General features: G+C 42.7%; 1 long non-coding RNA gene across 1 annotated transcript in view; it reads right to left on the reverse strand.

Annotated features, from left to right (window-relative positions):
• The window catches only part of LOC142564779 (uncharacterized), a 30,548-nt gene extending 11,527 nt beyond the window's left edge, over positions 1-19,021 (reverse strand). Inside the window, exons 1-2 of the long non-coding RNA XR_012824674.1 lie at positions 18,936-19,021; positions 15,731-15,868 (exon numbers count right to left, since the gene is read on the reverse strand). This is a non-coding gene — a long non-coding RNA (uncharacterized LOC142564779). The remainder of the gene's footprint in view (positions 1-15,730; positions 15,869-18,935) is intronic.
• Positions 19,022-19,277: the final 256 nt, after the last annotated feature.

The raw sequence follows: 19,277 nt of genomic DNA on the forward strand, positions 1-19,277 counted from the left end.
TCACACGGACCTCCTTCACGTTAGCAGCAACTTTAATTCAATGTGGTCTGTTAAAACTGGTGAAAAAATAGTATCACGTTACAGAACCTGGAGAGCTGTTCTGATTGCGGAAATATTGTGAACGTGCTGCTCCTCGAGCTTAGCTTAACCACACTCGAGCATAGCTTCTCCGGAATTCATGTATTAGCATAACACTGTCTGGCTACTTAAACATGCCCTCCACACCACTAGATTTGGAGTGTGTTCCACAGACAACTAGTCATTGCAATGTCAGCAAAGTAGCACTGCTAACGTGCAAATGTGGCTCATTTCATCTGGTGGAGTCACCAAAAACTTCTAGCATGAAGGTAGCTTTTAAATTTTACAAGCATTTGAGTATGGTGCATTAGACGCTTAGGATCATACGAACAGTCATTCCAAATTGTAGGCTATTGTAGCAGACAACTGCACAAATGGGCTACTTGAAAGTCGTTTGTTAACCCTATGGCATGTTCTTAATTTTAGAAACGTGTGAATGTAAAAATGCAACAGGAAAGGATATATGGTACTTGCCTATACCAGTGTTGAACTTGATAGGATCGTGAGCCTCTTTTGCCCCTCGGTGTTATTTCTAAAGAGCAAATGGCCCATGAGCTCCTCCTCTGTGAACATATGGTGAAGCAAGGCCCTTGCAAACTTTCCTGGTCCACCATGTCAGGTCATGGTAAGCTGTGCCCGAATAATCTTCTCAATGCGCACTCCTCCAACCTACGCAAACCTGCATGTTTTGTAAATGTCAGCAAAGCAGTTTCAATCCTTGCAAGTACATTTATATCACAGCCCTACTGCAAATTAATCCCAACAGTACCTGTTTCAGATCTAGATTGCTAAACTCACTTGACTTCCTACTAGCTTCTTATGCTGCCTGGAGGCGAAGTGTTTCAGAAAAACAAGGATTTATCCATCACAAAGAAGAAAAATAATAAGTAAACCGAAGTATCCAAAGAATCTAGTATTATTTATTGTGATTAGCATTCTTACAACGCTTCACTCATTTGTGTCAATGGGTAGCCCATGGTTTAATGGCAAGAGATTAGGCTGCTGTGTTGAGGAAAGTGGGTTCATTATCAACCACCAGAACAGCTTAGGTGACTGGGTATGTGACCCTGGGCATATGCCACTTTGCAGTGAATCTCTTTCGCGCTACCTTCGATAACTGCTGCTGCTTGAGTTTGTAAGCAGCATTAACAGCTCGACGGGGGACATGGCTTTCGATCGTTACTAAGATTACCACAACACACCAGGTTCGCTTGCTGTGCTCCAGAAGTAATATGCGAGATTTCACTACACTGTACAAAAGGTGCATAAGCCAAAAGAAAGTACGTGCCAAACATCACCTAACCAATTAAATTTATTGACTCGCAAAGCACAGGCTGCACAAGATTACGGAGTGAACTCAGAAGTTTGTGGACAATCATTTAAAGTCCACGTCAGGGACCTCTAGGGAGACTCGGTCATTTTCTTCATGCACGTCATCGTGTCCTCACACACTGTATTACAATGCTATCTGTATCGTGAGTGCCACCGTTGTAATGGTCATAACGTATAAGCACTAATTAAAATCTAAGTAAAAATTTATATCTATTAATTATTAAATATTTATGGAGAGTACATTGAGCACGAGTTTTTGCAGACGTGATCAACGCTACAGCTTAAAGGAGCACTAACGAAAAATGTAATTTAATAAATTTTAGTGTTTTACGTGCCAAAACGACAATTTGGTCTTGAGGCATGCCATAGAGGGGAACTCCAGAATAATTGTGACCACCTCGGACGGCACGGCACACGCGTAGTTTTGCATTTCACCCCAATCAAAATGATGTTGTTTGATCCTGTGACCTCGTGCTTAGCGACGCCGTGCCAACACCACTAAGCAAACACGGCATGAAACTACTAAAAACAAAAATAATTTCAGATGTATCTGTAAATGGCGTTCCTACAAATGAAGAGATTCACTCGTACCGTGACAAGAGGCTGAGTAAACTGTAAAAGGAGCCAGAGAAAAGATTGGCGGCAGTGCTGCCTTGAAGTCGCCCCACCAGCTTGCTGTGACGTCATGGCTTTTGATGGTGTCTACTTATGTGTAGTATTTTTTTTACAAATGAACGTGTTTTTCACTGTATTCCAAGAAAGCCAAAAACTCAATATTAAAAGTGTCAGGAACTTTCACTGAACCAAAACGACCAAAGCTTCTAAAATACTGGAAATCCACGACGTGACAATGAGGTGGCAGCCCGAAGATCTAGGTGCGATACCCAAACAAAAATCTAACGTTGAGCTTTATTTTCCCTAAAAATCAACCAACTACCAAGAAGTTAAGAAGAACAGCTGTATAAAACGATGCTTGTTTATTTTAGGGTGTCATTAGTGTCGGCTTAACACAAAATAAGGAATAAACTAGGCTACGTAATAGGATAACATGCATCACTGGTTCTCATTAAGGTAGGATTGTCAGTATAGCAAAGGACATGCACTGGCTGCCCCAGAGGGGAGCCTTGCCCACCTCCCCTCAACCTCTCAATTACCAATTGTTTTATGAGCAGTGATGGAATTTATGCATCTTAAGGAGGCAAAATGTCAAGGAGATTCATGCTGCGCTGGAGTATGTGGTGACTGGCGCTGCACACAATCCAGCTCGGCATCAAAGCTCGTTGCTGAAGCAACTTTCTCAATTGGTGCAGCTCTTTTGGTTTTATACGCCTAGCAGTGCGCAGTTGTATGGCATAGGTTATGATACCTTTATTCTGGTAAAACTGGAAAGATGTGCACTGATGTAGATCAATAATGTGCACACATAGTCTCTGAGCCCGCCTTTTATATAAGGCATGTACACTGAAAAACAGCACGCTCTACGTTGTATATGCTCACAAACGACACTGAAATTCACTCCCAGTCCCGCTGCAGTTGCAAAGTCTTTCAGCTGAGTGCTTGAAGGCACTATGTCTGCTATTGAAGGCACTGTGCACCAATTGATCACTGGAGCAAAAGCTTGCAGTTGCATCAGCAATGAGCTTTTTTTTCTGCTTCCTGCAATATATTTTCATAGCATCACTGCATTTGATCCTGGTGACGCTACAGTATGAATGGCCAAAAGAGTTCACCTTTCGCATTCCAGCTTTGGTATCTCCCAGCTCATTTTGAATCTGAAAAAAATGTAAGCAATAAAACGGGAAGCCACGATGCACCAAAAGCAACAATTCGAAGAGCTACATGGACCATTGGGTTGACATAAATGGACGGATATAGATGACTGATTGAAAACGCTAAAGTGTGGCTGCTCTTGTCAATGGCGGTGTCAGCTGATCACATAATGTATTTCTCATTCCTCTCCATATTTAAAAAATATTTCTGCTTATCTATTTAACTGTTATGGCCATATCTGAAAGATGGCTCCTTCATATAAAACCACAGTGTTGCATTTGTTTACTCCCCGTCGACCTGATGCTACTAAAGTCTTGCTTCTCTCAAAGAAAGTGTTTCAGTATTTTACAGAATTTCTCTACAGACAACGTATTATTCCATGCTTGGGGCAGAGCGTCATTTAGTTCACAACGATGAGCTTCCCTATCAATCTGTTCTCTCTATAGTGCTCGAAATCAAAGCAAAAAGCTTGTTGACATAACTAGCTAATTCTATGGTCACAAGAACCTTTTCTAAGTATTGATGTTTCTGTTGCCGATAACGTATACATGCCGCCTGGAAACACAATCAGACGACATGGCAGATATGCTGAGGCATGTCGTTCCTTTACAATTCAAAACTTTCTTCAATCAATCAGTCACTGAAGTACGAAATGCTGAAAATTCATGCTATTACGTTATCTTGAATTTTCTATCCCAGTAAAATAGGACCTAGAATGCCATGGAATCTGCATTTTCAGTGAATGCAAAGAGCGCCTACGCGAAGCCGTTTGCGCGCAGCACTCGATGGCAAGGCGCATACCTTGATGATTTCGCAGCACTCGGTGGCACCACCCTTATTTTATCTCACGTATCACATAGAATCACATGTACACCCTTGAAATTCTTATTTGTTATCGCGAAATAGCCTACTCCGTGTTTTCTGATCGCGTGAACGTCGGCCACCCGGCGTGTCAGTCGATCTTGAAGCGAACAGCGCAACCGAATATATTTTCGCCGATCCCACCGCCCCTCGTTGCTACAAGGACGCTCACACGCCAAATACCAGATGGCGTGGTGGAAGCGAAATATCTTCGATTACAGTACAGTTCCGGTGGTTTCACGTCTCACTGTTGTGCGCCCATTAAAAAGGCTAACTCAATCGGTGCTCGAACACCGTACCGGAAATTGTGGAGTACAACATGACCTGTTTTAGCTGGGATCACATAGCTGCGGTAGGTCATCACAAGCGGAGTGTGAAGTTAAACCATGACTAACCTCCATGCTCGATGTCACAAATATAGTCCTGTACAACCAATTCTCGCAAAGGAAGAATAGTACTAGGAATGAAATCTAGACATGAAGAGCGCGGACGACAGATACAGGCGCTGTACGCATTTTCGTGCTTTTGTTTGCCGCGTAGCAATCGAAGAACAAGGAGAATTCGAAACACTCACTCACCTTTGATGTCGCTGAGTCAGAAGCGACCAGGTTGATCTTCGAGGCAACAAGCCCAAAAAGCGAGCAACACGAAGGAATATCCCAAAGAAGTCACAGCGAAGAACACAAAGAACGCAGTAAACGCAGGAAGCTATCAAGCAAACGGCGCGCACAAGCTCCCGGAATGCGCCGAAGCGTCAACAGCCCAAACGCGCAAACCTACAAGTATAAGCATACAGATACACGCTAAATCATCATGAAATGTAACATTTAATCATATTTTGTAATATATATTATTGCTGAACAATTGCTGCGATTTGCTAGTGTACGTAGGTTTTCTGGTTCGCTTCTTAGCTGAACTACTTTCTTTATCGCAGTAACGCAGTGCACCGGCAGGAGCTAAAGGACTGCGCAGTACATGGCGCAAAATTCAAACGTCACAAACGCCGCACCATGTGTGCGCGCACAGTTTTCGTTGCTTGGATTGAAAAAGAAAAATAATGCGTGCAGCAACCATGCGAACTGAACTATTCACCAAAAAAGTACAGAAATGTCGCTGTTTGCGCTTGTTAGTTTGACTTCATGGCAATTGCCAGATGGTCTGTCGTGTGATTCTGTAAACGTTTGTGTGTGTGCTTCTGCGCTATACGATTTTTCACCGTCAAAGTATAGCAGCGCAGATTGTGCTTGGTGGCAAATGAGGTTCCCAGCACATTGACACAAAAGGCTTTGGCCTCCATGTAAAAAATGAGCACCCTATCATAGATATCAGCCAAGCTTTTCGTTTCTTTCTATTGTGCTCTAATGGGTAACATTATAGGGAAACGCTCTTTACAAAAACGACGTTCACTACTTTCTTTGCGGCACCTGCCGTGGTGGTGTAGTGGCTGAGGTATTGCGGTACTAACACGACTGCGCGGGATCTAATGCCGGCTGCGGCGGCTGAATTTCGATGGGGGTGAAATGCAAAAACGTCCGTATACTGTTTGTTCAGTGCAGGTAAAAGTCCCCAGTTGGTCAAAATAAATATGGAGTATCTTACTACGGCGTGGCTCATAATCAAAGCGTGGTTTTGGCAAGTAAAACCCCAGACTTGAATTCTGTTAACTTTCTCCGCCATCTTGCTTATATTTAACATGGAGGCAATGCCGCTTCCTAACACGCAGCCAGGGCACTGGCTGCGTCCCACAACTATCGCATATCCACACGATCCCACAACCTTCGCATATCGCGTGCGATTCTCTACTCATTTTCCATTATTCTCGCTTCTTACATAACGAGGGTCTCGAATCCGGCAAAATTGCCGCCTTCATGTAGCATGTGGGGGTTTACTGACCGGTTACCATCACCAAAAAAAAGATCGCGTTCTCGTGACGCCTGCGGCAGCAAGGACTTTCCACATCAGAGGCCAAGGTCTGTGAGCGTTGGTGCAGGAACACTCCCAGAGTTCTACTAGGAAACATAAATACCCAAGGAAGTGGATGGGCGGACGGGGCCGCGGTAGCTAAATTGGTAGCGAATCGCGATATTCGAAGGTCATGGGAATTCGCCATCTGCGGCAAATTGTTTTTCATCCACTTTCACTTTCATGAATTTATCGTTATTTCATTTAATTTATTAAGCTGAAGTAATTTACCCTATGTTGTCCTAGATGTCAGTGCTTGTTGGCTTCTTATCATATATACACACACACACATATATATATATATATATATATATATATATATATATATATTCATGTACAGGCCGGTTCAGTACCTTCAATCGCCGACGTACCTACAGAGTGGACAGGGGGCTTCCGACCAGTAAGGTTAAGTTGCTTTCGCATCTTTACGTTACTGACGCAGACAGACCATCTGCGGCAAGGGGCATTGACGTCCTGTCGGCTCGGCAGATACGTCTATGGTTGAAGTAACGTGAAGCAACACCCTTGTATATATGAAATGTTGATTATTTGATCAATAAAACAATAAATATGTGCAAAAGACGCACACATACACATGTGCGTGTGTTTTTCACATATACTTCGAAACTCAATATTCCTCAATAAGATTCCATGGACTTCAACAATAAGTTAACATAATTTAGTCAATGACTTCATTGTTGGGAACTAGACAACACTGGCTCAATAATAATAAATACTATTCAACTATATGGCAAGAGTATTAAGTCAACGACTTTTCTGTTGTGAGGCTCCAAAGAATTTTATTGTTGAATTATTGCTCTGTGCTTTGAGAAAATGTTGCGATATTGATGAAAGGCTTTTCAATCAGCAATTCATCAAGAATTTGCCAACAATATTTCAATAGTCATTCTTATAAGGGAAGCCCTTAGTCTTGTTTTGCCACGCCTTTTTGGTCGCAGCGTTGGCTTCCTAATTATTACTCCTTTGTCACTACAGCGCACCCTGTTGCGTGGCCAGTTCCCTATATAACGCAACGTTACAGGTGCCTTGAAATGTTAGGCCTTCCGTGGTGAACAGAGGTCGGTGTTTCTTCATTGCTAATGCCTGCTACCAGCCTGTCTCACAAGGAATCCTGCAGGAAGTCTACAAAATTGCATTTTCGAGCTAGGTGCTTTAAATCGAGTATAAAAGTTCTATACTCTTGTGCTCCACTAGAACTCTGCATTTGAACTTGCACCTTGAGAAGAACTGGTTCCTTGAGGAGAACATTGACTTGTGCGAAATTCTTGTCTCCAGAAAGTGCTGGAACTACCAGATTCTTGATGACTTGACACGCCTCTCTGTCTAGTACCGTTAAGAAAACTCAGAGCTTCTTTCCTTCGCTGATATCATTGGCACTGACGACATGTAACAATTGTTTGAAGTAGTAATGAAGGTTCTGTACTTTGGGGCTGTGCTCATCTATTCTGCCAAGACCCGACATATCTTCACTTCCGAAACGTAATACAGTTTACTTATCATGTCGCTGCCTTGTTTTGTGCATGGGATTCGTTGTCCACTGCTTGCCCCTCGCCTCCTACCACTTGCAGTCTATAGTGGTTTCCGATGTGCGTCGTCCCATCTTGCCCAGACACGCTTGGCAAGCGAGTCCCGATGGATCCCACCTTTGTCGCCAATGTGATAACTACGACGAACATCAACGAAAATAAGCTGCTTATTTCCCAGCGCATCGCATTCTTATAGCCCACTGCTGCCGTGCCACGCGCAGCTTATCAGGAACGCGGAATGACTATCATAACAGCGGCTCGCCAGGCGTTTGCGCTATCACACACAAGGTACCCTTGTTTAGTGGACGGCCTAGAAGAGTAAGAATGTATGCTGCACTTCGGCGCACGTACGTGCCCGCGTGGCACACACGTTTGTGGTGGCGGTGCTTGTGTAACCTCGTCGAATGTCTGTTGGGTCGGTGCTACTAATATAACGTCTGCACCATCTTCGCTTTTCTTCAACTTTCACAGAGTGGAATGGAGGCAGTTATCTTCTCTATTTTTTGTTGCTATCACGTACACATGCACCTTGCCTGCCTGAAAATGGGGTTCATACATGTGGGCCTGTCGAGAATGGCCAATGGTGAGTTGAAAACCTGCCCCAGGGGAATGACGAAAGCCTCATCAGTTTGAACTCCCTGCTAGTTGCACAAGAATGACACGCCCTCATTCTCTTTTGCACTGTAGTGTTACCACTATAGAAAAGCCGAGATGCACAATATGCCTCATTTATCTATGTACAAAAATCGGATGGATATTGCACAGTCTAGGTATCCTTACGTCGTTGCTTGAAATTTTGGTAACATTTAATTTTTGCTCAGACTATAATTTCAGAGCATGAAAGCAGCTGCGGAATAGAAGTTTTGTGTCGGCAGTTGGATGATCTTGCTGTATTTTAAAGCAGGAACCATTGCGTAGTCGTTGAAAATCATCATCATCATCATCATCAGCTTGGTTACGCCCACTGCAGGGCAAAAGTCTCTCCCATACTTCTCCAACTACCCCAGTCATGTTATCAATGTGGCCATGTTGTCCCTGCAAACTTCTTAATCTCACCCGCCCACCAAAGTTTCTGTCGCCCCCTGCTACGCTTCCCTTCCCTTGGAATCCAGGCCGTAGCCCTTAATGACCATCGGTTATCTTCCCTCCTCATTACGTCTCCTGCCCATGCCCCCATTTATTTTTCTTGATTTCAACTAAGATATTGTTAACTCGCGTTTGTTCCCTCAACCAATCTGCTCTTTTCTTATCCTTTAGCGTTACACCTATCATTCTTCTTCCCATAGCTCGTTGCGTCGTCCGCAATTTAAGTAGAACCCTTTTGGTAAGCCTCCAGGTTTCTGCCCCGTACGTGAGTACTGGTAAGACACAGCTGGTTATGAACTTTTCTCTTTAGGGATAATGGCAACCTGCTGTTCATGATCTGAGAATGCCTGCTAAACGCACCCCAGTCCATTTTCATTCTTCTGATTATTTAAGTCTCATGATCCGGATCCACAGTCATTACCTGTCCTAAGTAGATGTATTCCCTTACCACTTCCAGAGCCTCGCTGCCTATCGTAAACTCCCGTTCTCTTCCGAGACAGTTAAACATTACTTTAGTTTTCTGGAGATTAATTTTTAGACCCACCCTTCGGCTTTGCCTCTCCAGGTCAGTGAGCATGCATTGCAGTTGGTCCCTTGAGTTACTAAGCAAGGCAATATCATCAGCGAATCGCAAGTTACTAAGGTTTTCTCCATTAACACTTATCCCCAATTCTTCCCAATCCAGGTCTCTGAATACCTCCTGTAAACACGCTGTGAATAGCATTGGAGAGGTTGTATCTCCCTGCCTGACGCCTTTCTTTATAGGTATTTTGTTGCTTTCTTTATGGAGGATTACGGTGGCTGTGGAGCCGCTATAGATATGTTCCAGTATTTTTAAATACGGCTCGTCTACACCCTGATTCCGCAATGCCTCCATGACTGCTGAGGTTTCGACTGAATCAAACGCTTTTTCGTAATCAATGAAAGCTATATATAAGGGTTGGTTATATTCCGCACATTTCTTTATCACCTCATTGATAGTGTGAATATGGTCTATTGTTGAGTAGCCTTCGTAGGTGTTGAAGGTATAGGTTGCTAAAGAGAGTATATCACTGTGCACTCTCTGATATGACATGCGTTATTTGATGCTAGTTAAAAAGGTAATAATCTAAAAAATAAAAAAGTTATCATTTATTTATTCAATCAATGCATTAAAATGGTCTACGGAAAAAAACATATGTAGGGAAGCGACTGTAAGCGACTTCAACAATAGGTTTGAGGAGGTCACTCTCCCTGCATTGACAGTGCCCCAACGGTAGAACCAATAACATATATCCCTACCATTGGTAGTGACTACAAAAACCACATCAGAAATTTATATTTGTGCAGTCCCATTATTAGTCGTCACGGAATTCTCGAAAAAAGTAGCAGAAAATAGAAACTATCGCGACGATGTTACCGTCATTCACTCCTGTAACTGTGCTAAGGCGATTGCTACAACAATACTGAAGGTGAAATTGCCGCGCTCATTTATTCAGGACGTGTAGAAAAATTAAACGCAATTCAGGATTACTTCTTGAAAAAAAATGATCAACGTCCCCAAACGGGTAGGCGACGCGGTAGAACACGAACAAGATGCAGATGGCAGCTCAATCGAGAATACACTTGTCGAATACACGTCAACGAGTCATGGCAGCTGTGGGGGCGATCCTGCTCTCCAGCATGGACAGTTGTAACAGCGGCCTACAGTTTTTGTTTCTCACTATTTTCGTACACAGAAAAACATTTTTCACTGGCAATACTGCCCCTCAATAAGGTCTGCGAATATGAAAGCGATGGACGCCTGATATGCAATCCTCTTGAACTCTCGCAGTTCTTATTCATACTATGAGGCACGTGTTCATGACGGCAGCTTAGATTTGGCAACAGGCTCATGTGCATATATAATGTACGTGGTGAGGTACACAAATACCTAATACAACGTCAAGCAATAAAATAACACACCCAGCGAGCAGTGCCGACACCATGAGCCTGCTCGGAACTTCCGCGTCAAGCCCAAGGCTTTTTTTGCGCTTGTAAACGCTACTCTTTCATTTGTCGGTATCGGCGAATTATCCGCGTAAAGGTACACAAATCATAGATACTAAGTCCTTTAGGTGCGCCCGTAAGATATATTGGGTGATGACAGGCAAAAATAAAATTTATTGTAGCGCATGGTTTCCTTCACGGATGTAAGGAAACCATGGCCTGTTGATATCGCTAGCCCAGCGCTATAGCTTGTGGGATGCGCCAACGTGACTGCCACATTAAGCCCTCCCACAACCCCACCCCTATCTCTCATACCCGTGCGGGTAGGCTAACCAGACGTTTAGTTCTCTCCATGCTGAAGTGCCGGCATGTTGGAAGAAGGCGAGGGAAGGGGAGCGAACATAGGACTTCGCTCTGCATCCGGAAAGGGTATGATTACTATTGAAGGGAGACCAACCATCCACGCATACATGGAGCAGATGCACCTGAATGAGATACGCAACTACCATACAGAAATTGGCACACGCGAGAGCATAAACAACATTTTCACGTCGGCCACGCCGCGCACGGCTCAATCGACCGCTAAGTTTCAGTACTAGGGGAAAGTCGCCGTTCAGATATCCTATCACGCGTCACCGTTACAGTACATGTCCCCGCGGCAACAAACTGAATGTAATGAGAAAGGAACTTAAGCGGCGTTTCATCTTGTTAATATTTCCCTTGAATAGTGGTGATGGCGGATACTTTTCTGGTGTAACAGAAATTCGTTACAGAGATTATGAGAGACATAAATGGTTTTGTTCATGTGATAACCTAAAACACGGTACTGTATGATCTGCAGCAAGACACAAAGCCAGTGACGTCCTTCTGCTTATATGGCTCTGTACATTTGTTGTTTTGTATATTGTGATAACAATAGCGCTTAAGTGCTCAAATGTGCTGGAAAGCTTAAAATAATCATTGGGAGAGGCCTACCAACCATCAGGTGCGTCATCGATGCACAAATTTTAAAGATGTGCCTTTTGTCACGTGACGAAAAGCAGGGCACACTTATTTATTTATATTTTGTTGATTTATTTGTATTTTGCTTTTCTTAGAACCCTCACTATACTTAGTGGTTTGTGGTAGAAGTGAGGAGTTAAAAATTCTATGCGAAATCTAGGAATCGGGAAGGAAACTGGAATGCACAGAACACCAAAATAAAGATGTAGAAAGGAAAACTGGTGATAATTCAAAAACAATAGGCAAAGTCAGTTACACATTACGGGAGCAGATTAATACGCCAAAGTATGCTATAGCGCACAGACAATGTTCTTGCTTAGTAATTATATCGCATTTTGCTTGATACTGTTTGATTTCATTTCAGAAAATGCATTCTGAATAACATTGCGGTTACTGATGCTTACCAATGATGTAGGTACCCTAATCCGATCAATTGAAGTTCCAGATGCAAATAAGTGTGAGCACGTGACGGTGTTATGGCACTACATTAATCTTATGTACATGATCAGTACGCGAAAAAAGATAAGGCACCGGGTGGATCTTAAGGGTGCTGAGAGATGCATTCTGCTAATATAATAATGGAAAATAAAAATCCGTGATTTCGTCTTATGGAGGGACTAAGGGTGGTTTTCAGTAATGTAACGCTAGCAGTACGAGAGTGGTTAATTATAAATAAATGTGCAAAGCTATATTGTACCGCTCCGAGTTACTGCTCCGAGTAAAGCTAAAATTGTGGCCTCATGTGGATCCCAGAGAGATTAAGAATATTCTAACAGAGGAGGGGGGACATTGCATGCGGTCCACAACAGTAGCTTTAATGGGACTGATGTAGCGAAAAATATTTTGAACTAAAATATGAACCAGTTTTTTTTGTATTCTAGGTATAGTAGATGTTTTCTTTTTGAAAGATTGCCATTTATATGAACGCCAACTTAGAGGGAGGCATTTGAGGCTTGATTAGGGTGGTCACTGAGGGCGTATACAGTACGTACATTGACGATTGTTTAGCTGCAGGCAGCAAGTAAGGCACCATGCATGGACGTTGTTTACGTCAGAATAAACAGACATTTCATCAGAATGATTTTTTACTTTCAGATACGCAACACAATCGTCAGCAAATAAAAAAATTGTGGGAAAGTATTAAAAGGTACGTTCTTCACACATAAGAAAAACAACCAGTTACCAACCACGGAACCCTGTGCAACGTCAGATTCAACTGGAGCTGTGGGGGATGTGGAATGATTTGTTGCTACAAAATTAAAACGCGAGGAAACGATGGCTTTAATGCAATTAAATACCCCAAGATCAATATTTAGTTCACTTCATTTGTGTAGCAGCAGTAGATCGTTAGCCTTGTGAAAAACGTTCAAAATACACAGGAATATGCAATCTGTCAGTAAAGTACTGTTTAATATGCATGCATTTTTTAGTGATGCATAGCAGCTAGTCCAAGAAGAAAAAATCGGCCATTTCAGATTGCCTATATGTTAAAAGCTGTCTTAATAAAACTTAATCAATCAATAAGCGAGCTATAGATACCACAGATCCCTTTCAGATTGAAGCAGTAATTATTCGCACCTCAGTACGCAGCAGTTCCTCGCCCTTTGGCAGGCAGCGATAGCACATAGCTGCCCTCTTAAACTCATGCCCCGGATCGCTGGTGTCTTCGAATAAGCAGTTGGCTGCTGTGTCTCTGCGTAGATGCAAAAGGAAAGGTGTGTAAAGACTTAGGATACTGTGTTTTCACAAAAAAAGAAGGTGCGTGAGCGCTCTATTGGTGTTTCACTTAAGGTGAGCCAAGCTTTAAAATAATGCAAATTCTGCCTAGCAGGACACAACCAAGGTAATGCTGTTTGCCCTCGCTTGGAGGCACTCGGTTTATTTTTCGCATTGCACTTAATTAGATCAGTAGAGCTAACTAAATATTCAACTTTCTAAATATTTTAATTAGGTGAAAAGTGTCCTGGAGAAAATTGCAGAGCAACATGAAAAACTCCCGATGCAGCTTTCCGTGGCTCAATACGTACCATATAGAAGTGTTTTTCCCCAGCTTGAAAGAAGCCTGCGATAAAGCGCAAAGTGCCTCGAGCAGCAAGTCGCGCGGCATTATTTCTAGTATTCGCGGGCTTCTTTCACGCTAGGAAAAACCCTCTGATATAGCACGTATTGCGCAACAGAAACCTGTATCAGGTGTTTATCATATTGCTTTATAAATTTCTCCTATACATTTTTCATAGAGTTATAATAATTGAAAAGTTGAAAAAGATTTAAGACAAATAATCTAATTGGGTGAAATGCAAAATTTATTCTGAGCAGCGGCAAACAACGTTACCTTGATTCGGTCCAGCTACGTGGAATATCTTTAGTCTGGCTCAAATTAATTGATAGACGCTGTATGTAGATTCCTTTTTTCCGTTCTACGTAATATAATGAAGCGTTGACTTTATACTTTATCATATCTATAGATGTCATCAGCACGTAGAACACCTACATCAGCGTTAGCTAGAAATCAAACAGTTGTCCAGTCGCATTGCACTGTCGACATCTTTCAAAATAATGTGTCAATTGTCCGCTTAGGTGTGCCTTTTTCTTAAGGTAAAGTCATGTCACTTTCAATCATCATATGGTTGGATGTATTTTCATCGCAGACTAACAAAAAATCACACTTCAGAGGTGACATGCAACGTCCATTCGAGGCGAAAATGCGTGTCCTTAACTGAAACGTAGAAACCATAAGATAAAATCCAGTGTTTCTATGTGTGTGTGTGTGTTACATTCATTTGAAGGCAGCAAATAATAAAGTCGAGGGAAGAATAGGAGTAAAATATAATTGACGGTTTTTTGAAGTGCAGAAATGATAACCTAAAGGTAACTGAAATGAAACACATAAAATCTACTCAAGGCGTTTTATTGTACTACAAATTTGCTGTTGTGGCTGCCTTGTTGCACGTCTTTATTCATGGGCATGCGAACGTAGCAGCTAGTCTGGTTCAGTGCCTGTGCCAATAATTCAGGATCACTATGATGCAACACCGAGCCCTTGGCGCAATAACACATGCGCACACGCTACGCAGCCGCAGTTTTTTCTTAATGGTCTTAGCAAGTTGTTGACTGGTGCGGTACTTTCGTCCGAACTCGGGAACCCCACTTTCTAAGATTGAAGATGCTCTAGCGAGTAGAAATGCTTGAAAACCTTGTTCACGGATTTTAAAGGTATACTGAAAAAAATCATTAAACAAATTTATTTTTAGAGAAAGTCTGCGCAATCTGAGGGGTAAAGTACACGCGAAATTACAGCGTTTCGGCAACCTGAAACTTACAGAACATTCCGCATCTAGTGCTTTTAGCATGTTTATAGGCGCTATGCAAAACAATTTCGCGTGCTTAGCAACGAATTCCTTCGCCTCAAATTAGTCTATCTACTGTAAACATTGAAGAATATGCGCCATAGTATCCAATCCATCTTAATTTGATCTGACGTTTGCGAGCCTTATGTTTTTTTGCCTGTACATTTCAAAACGTACATTTGCGCTATGCACTCTTTTCACCTAGTCTCGTTCCCTCTCTCTTGATTCTTGTTCTTGTATGTGCTTTAATGTATTCCGTTGTATATAGCCACTGCATGAAGTTCATTTGAAACCCACTCCTGACTAGATCGCGATGCGTATACCATAGGTATTCATATCGAAAGATCACTCCTTCTAAATAACAGTCGCTACAATATTTAATTTAGACAGGGCGCGATAGAACAACTGTGCGACTTATTGAAGTTCCTAAAGAAGTACTATGACTAGTACTTAATTTTTTTGATCAACCTTAATAAACTTGACCCTAGTAATGTTCACTCTCAAATGATCTTTAAGAAGTCTCTCATTTGATTGCAATTTGAACTCTGTGCATTACATTTACACTCTCTCGGAGACCAGAAAACGCGCACATAGTAATTTTGAACACTTTCATACCAATGAACACCTTAGCTCTGTTACGCGTGATACACAATAAACCTCAAGTGTCGCCTGCGCATTGATTACTCGTTCTGTGTAAGGTTAGATTAGTAGCGCCAGCGTACCTCTACAAATTTGCTAATTTATTATTGTGCTAACAGCGTCAATAAATAAACTTACTCCAGAAACTTCCCAATGTCGACTTTGCTGCAGGAAGAGTAGGACGGATTTGATATTGGTATCATGAGTGGGCTCATTATGTATCCCACGTCGAAGCAGCTGACTGCGCTACCTTCACCATCGTGCACAGCTCCGATTCTGAAAGAAAGTTTCATTGCCATAATTTTATTTCCATTAATTTATCATTTCTTTCATTCAATCAGTAAGTGCAAGTAATTTCCCCAGTGTTGTCCTTGGTGTCTTTGTTTGTTGGCATCTTATGATATCATTATTTAATGTTGCACCCCCTCAGCGTTAACAGAGCGGCTTTTTTGCAAAACTAGGCAAGCTAAATTTTTCCTGGCTTTATAAGAATGTTATCTTTTATTATGTCGCTTCAGCTTTGCCATTATTGCTGCGATTAGCAATCATGAATATGCATTAGTGATTTCTCCTTGTAGCATGGCTATCTATCATGCGTATTGTTACGGAGAGCGTGATATAAATAATATAAATGCCTACGATTATTAGGAGATCAAATTCCCACCACCACATGATAAATGTAACAGGAACGAAACCGTGACCTTATGTTTCCTGCAAACACACACTTGACCTAGCCTGGCCTTCTTACCCCACTGTTACCTAGCTTTATACCAGACTGACACGTGTAAAGCGTGCGGACACAGAGCAGCGCGGCGACGCATAATCTGTCATTGTGCTGCCGACAACGGTACCGAAACCACTGGCGTTCACGATGCATCCATAACGGCAAACGTTACCAGAATAGAGGAAGCATTGAGCTCGCACCTTGCCGACGCCGCTTCAGCCTGCAGGGACCGCCGGAGATTTTCTCAGTCAACGTCGCCGCCGCTGCGAGGTGGCCGTCAAACCTTTTGAGCTGGAAGACCAGCCATGGGCCGTCCGGAAAGCCGAAGATGCCACTCGAGTTTAAACACTTTGAGCCACCACCTGAGGCCACCACAACCAAAAGTGCTGGACCATTTCTTTTCTTTAAAATTTATTTTCTTGTTTAATATATATCCCGTGCTCTTCGGAACCAAACGCGGGTGCGTCACATACGTTCAGACACGCCCAATGGGCGAACTTCTTCGCGGCGCCACTAGATGACGCAGTATTGGAAGATGGGAGCCCTCCTACATGCAAGCCCAATACATTACACTTCGTGGCTGTGACAGTTAGTCGCTGATCACATTAACGTTAACATGCATGGAGAGATGGGTTCGGTCAATCAATTGTGAAGTCAATTTAAGAAAATGGCTGCGCATACATTGTTTTGAGATGATTGGGGATGTGTCCAATGAAAGATTGATGATGTGCACATGCAGTTCAATTCGAATTGTAGAAAATACAGGAGAGAGAGAAAGGGACAACATTATTCGTCAGAGTAGGAAGCTAATTCATGGGCTCGTCAGGAAGGCCAGGTGGCCGCCAGGCGATGCGTGAAGACGGCCTGTTCGTATCACCCCACGGCTCGGAGTTGCACGTCTGGGCTGGAGCTAAGCAACACTTCCTCTCACGATGAAGGGGAGGGAGAGGCAAGGACAACAATGGGAGGGACGTCTTCCTCACAGTCCCAGAGAATGTGACTTAGTGTAGAAAATACTAAAGAAATGTGGACATGCGTGATGCGGATGTCGTGGGGTCGGTTTTGACCGGCGAAAAAAACAACATATATATATATATATATATATATATATATATATATATATATATATATATATATATATATATATATATATATATATATATATATATATATATATATATATATCATTCCGGCCCTTTCTGGTATATCGTAAACTTTTATTGATCCTGATTATTTGCTGTGCTAGCGTATATTAATAATAATGCGTTTTATATTGTTCAATACAGGAGGTCCGAGTGCCACTCATGACCGTGACCTCCTCTTGTATAGAAATGAATTAATGAACATGCTTGTTCTTTTAAGAGACTCAGATAGGGTAAGCTACATGGGAAGTTTGAAGTTTCTACAAGCACCGCAATATTTAAATGCGCAAAATTTGTACATTACAAATTCTTTGATATTCTTAATATCACCGCCAAATTTCAATCCTTTCAATAGAATCGGTCGCTTGAAACATCGCGCGCAAATTGTCATTTCTTTTTGCTTCCCCATTTTTTTGCCTGAGGAAACGGTACAGCTACTTTGGCATGCTGGGGCTCGTCGTGAAAAATCCCTTTCCTCCGGAAATTTTAAATCACCGCCCACCAAATAAATTAGCTGCGATTTATTGAGCCTGGCCCAAAAGCTGTGACTGTTTCATGTTCAGCCTGTAATGGGTATTAGTTGAAGTGCCTATATTCTGGAGTTTCACAGAGAAGGGCGCAGAAATATTAAGCGCAAAATCTGTAGGTCTATACGTATAATTCGGAAAAATCCAGTACTGACCACTCTCACGACACGGTGCTCGAAGGCCTCATGTGGCTCAGCTGCTAGTGACCTGGGCTGTATGTGAAGGCCTTTCTTGGGAGGGGAAGGCATTTGCTTATGGCACCCACGAATTAAACCATCCTCAATAAATAATAGGTCATCTGGGAGCTAATCTTCGCGACCACAGTGCACACCAGATAGTCTGTCTAAGGAGTGTTAAATGTCAATAGAGTGCTAAGCGATCTCTGGAGTGTTAAAAAGTCAGATACGACTACGATACTCCCTAATGCCAAATTTGAGCGCAGGTGCACACGTAGTTTCTTTTCGCGATTTATCGAGGTATCGCACCGATTACCGCACCGATTGGCCGAACCAGTACGCGCGGCGCAATCTATATAGACCGGTTGCACAGTTACCTCTTCCCGGCAACTGAAGCTTATGCAACCGTAATCTTTATTAGGGAAACGCTTGCGGTGACCGTTATGCGCGAAGGCCTGCTTCATGAATCTTTGTTTTTCTTCTTTCGTTCGCACGGCTGGTACCGTCGCTGTTGCCGAAGCACGGAGGTAAACGCGATCTCATAGTACTTCAACATGGCTTCCTCCGCTTTCCTTCTCGCGCTCTCTTCGCTCTCGCCCTATTTGAGCCTCCGCTGCGCTCCGCGTTCGCTCCTTCATGTTTCGCTCCGCATGTTCGCTTAGATACACCACCTATGCACGGCATCGCTAAACACTGTAACGGGCGTCTAAGAGCTGCCTTCTTAAACAGCAAATATCACCACTCAGACGCATCAGCCTTTGCTATGGTACTTACGCGTGGGATATTTCATGGGCGATGGTGAAAGAAGTAACAACATCGTTGTCTCGGTCCGACACAGTCAGCACATTGTTAGGGCCACAAGCTCCTTGAAAATTTGCGATGCCTGTTTGAAGAAAGCAGGCTGAGAAATTTGTTTCTGAAGGACGCACAGAAGGAGATGTCGGAACTCTAGAGATTAGGCGTATATAAGCGTGCGTCCCCCAAATTGTGCGAAGGTGTCTGTCTTATCTGGAACGAAAATTGCGAAGGTGAAGGAAATTCTCGAGGAAACAGGGAAGCAAGCTTGCATAATTTCTTCTACGAGCTCATAACTGTTTCTGCAATCAGCATGCGAAA

This window comes from Dermacentor variabilis, chromosome 11 (genome assembly GCF_050947875.1).
Source record: "Dermacentor variabilis isolate Ectoservices chromosome 11, ASM5094787v1, whole genome shotgun sequence".
NCBI lineage: Eukaryota > Metazoa > Arthropoda > Arachnida > Ixodida > Ixodidae > Dermacentor > Dermacentor variabilis.